Source organism: Xyrauchen texanus, chromosome 35 (assembly GCF_025860055.1).
Source record: "Xyrauchen texanus isolate HMW12.3.18 chromosome 35, RBS_HiC_50CHRs, whole genome shotgun sequence".
Classification (NCBI taxonomy): Eukaryota; Metazoa; Chordata; class Actinopteri; order Cypriniformes; family Catostomidae; genus Xyrauchen; species Xyrauchen texanus.
In genome coordinates this window covers 174506-181274 of record NC_068310.1, presented here as the reverse complement: position 1 = coordinate 181274, position 6769 = coordinate 174506, and the positions used below count along the sequence as shown (strand labels likewise).

The 6769-nt window shown below is 36.2% G+C and overlaps 1 pseudogene; it reads right to left on the bottom strand.

Annotated features, from left to right (window-relative positions):
• Positions 1-6650: 6650 nt before the first annotated feature.
• LOC127629351 (uncharacterized) lies at positions 6651-6769 on the bottom strand (annotated as a pseudogene).

Here is a 6769-nt window from a genome sequence, read left to right as displayed (position 1 = left end):
AAAGCATTCAACATATTTTCATCTTTAAAATACACATTGTTTCAATATATAATTCTGTTTTCCTTTTAAACACAGTCCAAACATTCAATACAATTTTTTCTTTCTTAGCGACAGTTCTTCTCTCCCATATTGCACTTTTTTATTAACATTACACACAGATTAATAAATTTTTTGTTTTGACACTTTTTTCCCAACCAAACATCACCACTCTGTTCCATTCCATTACACTTTCATCCCATTCCTCAGTCAAATCTTTAATTAAAACTTTACATTTCCTTAAAAATTCCTCCAATTCTTTACAATATAAAAACATATGTAAAATCCACTCTTCCTTTTCCTGGCACACTTTACACAAAGCGTTTTGTTGCATTCCTATTTTATTTAAAATAACCTCCGTAAAAACCACTTTATGCCTTATAAAATACTCCAAACATCCCAAATTTGTTTCCACACACATCCCCCTCATGTTTCTCCATATACACTCTTCTCTTAAATCTTTGAATTTCTGCACCCAGTATCCATTTACAATCGGCTCTTTAAAAACACTATCTCTAAAAAAAACATAAAACATCTTCACCGTACATGTTTTAAAACCATACAATTTTTCTCCCACCTTCACATACTCTTCTTTCCCATTTTTCCCCACTTCCATGCTTTCAATTCTTTTTATCCAGTCTTTGGGTATTGCCTTTTGGATTATTTCATATTTGTTTATTATCTCCTGTCTGCTAAAGTCCTCCTTTGCCTCCTCCATTACATCTACAATATATTGCACTGGTAAAAAACCCTCTTTAAACTCATATAAAACATCTCTTACTTTTTTAATTCCCAGCTCCCACCACTTCTTAAAAAATATCTCCTTTCCTTGATTTAATATGCCGTTGTTTAAGAATAAAGGCTGATTTAAGATGTTCTCTCTACCTTGTGGATTAAAATGTACATTACTTAAAAATTTACCCCAGGCGCTCATCAGTTCCTTGTAAAAATCTGGCAACCCCTCTGTCATCCATTTCTTTGTTCTCATCCACAGTATATTATCCCCTAGACTAAAAACCCCACATTTACTTAAAAAATATTCCATCGTCTTTTTCCATGCCGTTTTGTTTTCTTCGTCTAAGTACTTTTGATTATTTTTACTCTTAAACTTTTCTTCCTTTTTTAAAAATCCATTAAGCCCAAACCTCCCTTCTCCACTGCTCCTATTAGTGTGTTGTATGCAATTCTTGCTGGCTTCCCTTCCCATAAAAAATCTAAAAAACATTTTTTCAGCCTTTTTTCTGCCCACAATGGCATAGGTGACACATATAAAACATACCATAATTTTGAAACCATTAAAACATTCAGAATTAAAACCTTCCCTTTCAAAGTTAAAGTTCTCAGTTTCCAAAAATTCATCCTCCTTTCAATACCCCCTAATAATTCTTCCCACATTGTTTGTCCTACCTTCTTTTCATCCATTCCCATTAAAACACCTAAAATCCTTATTTCTTTTGTTTCCTTAAAAGCAAAGCTATTTGTTAAATCTTTTGCCCCTCCAAATCTCATGTACACTGTTTTTTCTCCATTTACTTTAGCTCCTGATCCCTTACAAAATATCTCCACGATTCGCATTGCTTTTTTAACACTCTCTAGATCCTTTACTATCACTGTAGTATCATCCGCATACTGAAATATTTTGTTCTTTTCTCCCTCAAAACTTATTCCATTAATTCTCTTTTCTTGTTTTATGGCTAGACCTAGTGGTTCAGAAACTAAAGAATATAAAAGAGCTGAGAGTGGACATCCTTGCCTTATTGATCTAGTAACTTTAAAACACTGTGTTAAAAAGCCATTACATTTAATTTTTGTTACTGCTCCTTTGTATAAAATTTTTATCCATTTAATAAAATTTCTTCCAAAACCAAAACTTTTTAAAATACCAAATAAAAATTCATGTTCCACTCTGTCAAATGCTTTTTCGAAATCTAAACTAATTATATACCCTTCTTTGTTCTTGTCATGTATGTATCTTATCGTATCTTTTATACTTATTGTTGTATCTGCTATGTCTCTTCCTTTCACTCCGTACACTTGGTTGGTTTTAATTATACTCAGCATTACTTCCCTCAATCTGTTGGCTAAAATTTTCGACAAAATCTTTAAGTCAGTATTCAACATCGTAATTGGTCTGTAATTCTTCAAATCTATCTTCTCTCCTTTTCGCTTGTATATCAATTTCATTAAACCCATTCCCATTCTTTGGTTCAATTCTCCTTTGTTAAAAATATCTGCATATACTTCTTTTAAAATGCTAGTTAAAAAATCTTTTAAAACTATATAAAATTCACTCCCCAAATCATCTATACCTGGACTTTTCTTTTTGTTTAAATCACTTATTGCTCTTTTTATCTCTTCTTCACCTATCTCTCTATCACACTCTTTTTTGTCTTGTTCCCCAACTGTTGTTTTTATTTGTTTCAATAACTCCAGTTTCTCTTCTTCTTTCACTCCCTCTGCACTAAACAAATTCTCATAGTATGCTTTTATTTCTTTTAGAATTTCCTCATTTGTTTCTACAACTACTCCATTATTTCCTCTTATTTCTTTTATCATTTTCGCTTTCCCTCTACTTTTTTCTAAATTAAAGAAAAACTTTGTACATTTTTCGCCCTCCACTGTGTATTTTGCCTTACTTCTTAGTCTTGCTCCCTCATATTTTTCCTCTTCCATTTCTTTCAATATTTCCTCTAATTCTTTTATTTTTTGTATATCTCCCCCATTCTCATTTAATTCTTTTTTCAGTTTTTCCCTTATTTCTCTCTCCTTGTTTCTCTTGCTTTTCTGTATTAACTTGCAGTACTTTATTGTAAACTTTTTAACTAAATATTTAGTATTTTCCCACCATATTATTTTATCTTCAATGTACATTTCGTTCTTCTTTTCCATTTCAATAATTTCTTTAACACTCAAAACATAACCTTCATTCTTTAAAATCTCTGTATTTAAAATCCAAACTCCCGGCCCTCTTTTCACAGAACTCCAGTCTACTTGCATAAAAATTGGTTTGTGATCACTTAAGCTTGATTCCTCATATTTAATACTACCAATAAAACCTTCCACGTTCCTTGTACATAATATAAAATCAATTCTTGTTTTGCACATAAAATACCCCACTAATTGCCTCCTTGAATATTCTCTAATTTTTCCATTTCTTTCTCGCCATATATCAATCATGTTGTTTTCTTCTATTAATAATTCCAACTCTTTTCTTACTTTGTCATTTCTAAAAACCATTCCCTCACCCATTTCAATTTAGCTAAAAACAGTATTAAAATCACCCATCATAATAACTTCTTTGTATTCCTTTAAAAATTCTCTTAAAACACTAAAAAACTCTTTCTTTTCATTCTCTTCGTTTGGCGCATGAACATTAACCACAACTATTGCTTTTCCTTCAAAGACCATTTCTACAGCCATACATTTCCCTTCTTTATCATTGTTTATTTTCTTACATGTTACACCACTGTTTTCCTTTATTAAAACCGCTACACCTCTGCCATACCTATCATCCCCATTATTATATAAGATCTCTCCATTCCAACTTTTCATTATTTCTGTCATAAAACTTTCCCTCCAGTTAGTCTCTTGTAATAAAATCACATCTTCACTTTTGCACATTTCCTTCATTTTCTCAAATTTTCTTATATCTAAAAGTCCTCTGGCATTAAAATTAACAATTCTTAACAGCATAAAACATATAAGAATGTTGATAAGATCCATCATCTTAGTCCATCTCCTTCAAGTCCTTTAGCACATCAAACTTATTCCCAGTCTCAATAGAGTCTTTTTTAATTACTTTTTTCCTGGCAGTGACTAAATTTGGTGTTACCTTTATTGGCCTTCTTCTTTTCGATGATTTCGCTTGTTTGTCTTCCTTTTGTTCCTCCTCTTCTCGTTCCATTCCAACCGCTTGTTCGTCGAAATCTATTACAAATCCATGCTGTTGTATATCCATCAGTCCATTATTCCCTTGATCATTTTGTTCCCCATCTTCCAAAGCACTTTGCACATTTTCCGTTAAACCCATCTGAGTCCAATTCCCTCGTTCTGTTGTGATTGTTCCTCTTGATCATTATGTTCTTTTTCATGCTGTTCAGTGTCCTTGGTCACTGTTGTTTCGCCCTCTTGTATTGTTTCTTCTTCCCGTTGCACATTGTCTCGTTCATGCATCTGCTTGTCCACTTGCTGTTTATCCTCTTCCTCCTCATTTCCCATCCCACACTCACACTTATTTAAAACCAAATTACAATCCGGGCACCTTACTGCATTACAGTCTCTCGCGAAGTGCCCCCTCTCCTCACACTTAAAACATTTGAACTCCGGGCAATCCTTCACCACATGGTCCGGGCTCATGCACAGCCGACAGGTCTTCACCTGGTGGCTGTGCATCACCCGGAAATATTGTGGGCCCTCTGCCGTTTCCATTCTTGTACTGTATGGGAGGGAGGCAACTTCTTTTGGGAAACGTGTTCTGACAAACCTTATTCCATCCTCAATGTTGGTGCCCAGATACACTCGTCTTTTTATTTTCGATATTGGGGAAACTCCCCATCCTTCCAATTTATCAATAATCTCCTCATCAGTCATGTAGACAGGCAGATGCATGAAGGAGACAATGTAATCTCGGTTTTGCAGTCTCCTTACCTCTAAGTTAGTTCCATTAATTGTCAGCCCATCCATTAACATCTCTGTGTCTTCTTCATGTTCCAGCGTCACCTCGTACTCCTTAGTTTGTTTGGGTCTGACCGCTAGTATCCTTCCTTCACCAATCCGCTCCGTCACCGCATTAATAATGTCTACCGCCCTCACATCTTTCAATTGTCCTACTTCCACTGTCACCGTCGCTTCCTTCAAGTACACTCTTTTCAAACTTTCTTTTCTTTCATTATCCTTTTCTTTACCATCTAGTTGCCTTTTAGCCAGTCCATTGTCATGTCCGTCACCGTGGATCCATCCATTATAAACAAAAGGATCAAAAACAAACAAAAAAAAAACACACAAAAAAAGCACAAAAATATACTGAAGTTCCCCCCCAACAGCGCAAGCTGCTGGGAGGAAGAAAACTAAACAAAAGAAAAAACTAACCACTAATAGAAATAAAGACTTATTTAAACACAAAAAACACACAAAAAAAGTTTGGTGAGACTCTCTCACCTACTGCAGCCAAACACTTCCTGGATTGTACCAACTGGTCTAATTCGCAGGGGTGCACAGGGTGGTATGGCCGTAAGCGAGTGCTACGGCTACCAGCAGGCCATTTAAAGCAAGCGCACTGCACGCATCCTGATGCTGCTCTCCCATCATTAAAATATGTCTTGTACTACAGCTCTAAAAAAGAGACAACAGGCCCTTTCCTCTGAGACATTGTCTATTTTTATTTATTTCTCTTTTTGAAAAGGTAAGTGCCTCCTCTCTATTCATTCAATTTCACAGGAGTCGTCCACAATACCTTTTTCTGCATACCTGCGTCATAGCTTCCATGTGGTTTGCTAAAGAGGGCATACTCAGCTGCACAATTATATGCTTAACACATAATATTAATCCAGTGGCCAAAGAAAACTCTTCTCTACTTAAAAACTGACCTCAGGACGCTTTTTTTCGGATGTGTCCACCAAATTTTGGAAGCACTGCACTTTGTTTGTACTTTCCTACTCTGTATGTTGCAGTCAAGAAAGAGCAAAAAAAAAACAAACCCTCTACTGCTTTCTACAGGAGGCAAGATAAATGAGCAGGCAGTCCTTTGCCACAGAGAAAGCTAAATGAAAGAAAATCAATCAAACAACCAATTTCCAAGGATAAATAAATAAATCCCAGTTGAGCCAGGGGGGAGTGTATGAGTTAAAACAAACAAGGAAAAGGAAAATCTTACAGCACCTGGTATTCCCAGGAATTCTCCCATCCAAGTACTAACCAGGCCCAGCCCTGTTCGGCTTCCGAGATCAGACGAGTTCGGGCCTGCACAGTGTGTCATGGCCGTAAGCAAGTGTTGGGGCTACCAGCAGGCCATTTAAAGCAAGCGCACTGCACGCATCCTTATGCTGCTCTCCCATCATTAAAATATGTCTTGTACTGCAGCTCTAAAAAAGAGACAACAGGCCCTTTCCTCTCAGACATTGTCTATTTTTATTTATTTCTCTTTTTGAAAAGGTAAGTGCCTCCTTTCTATTCATTCAATTTCACAGGAGTCGTCCACAATACCTTTTTCTGCATACCTGTGTCATAGCTTCCATGTGGTTTGCTAAAAGAGGGCATACTCAGCTGCACAATTTTATGCTTAACAAATAATAATAATCAAGTGGCCAAAGAAAACTCTTCTCTACTTAAAAAATGACCTCAGGACGCTTTCTTTCGGATGTGTCCACCAAATTTTGGAAGCACTGCACTTTGTTTGTACTTTCCTACTCTGTATGTTGCAGTCAAGAAAGAGCAAAAAAAAAACAACCCTCTACTGCTTTCTGTAGGAGGCAAGTTCAATGAGCAGGCTGTCCTTTGCCACAGAGAAAGCTAAACGAAAGAAAATCAATCAAACAACCAATTTCCAAGGATAAATAAATAAATCCCAGTTGAGCCAGGGGGGAGTGTATGAGTTAAAACAAACAAGGAAAAGCAAAATCTTACAGCACCTGGTACTCCCAGGAAGTCTCCCATCCAAGTACTAACCAGGCTCAGCCCTGTTTGGCTTCTGAGATCAGACAAGTTCTGGCCTGCACAGGGTGGCATGGCCGTAAGC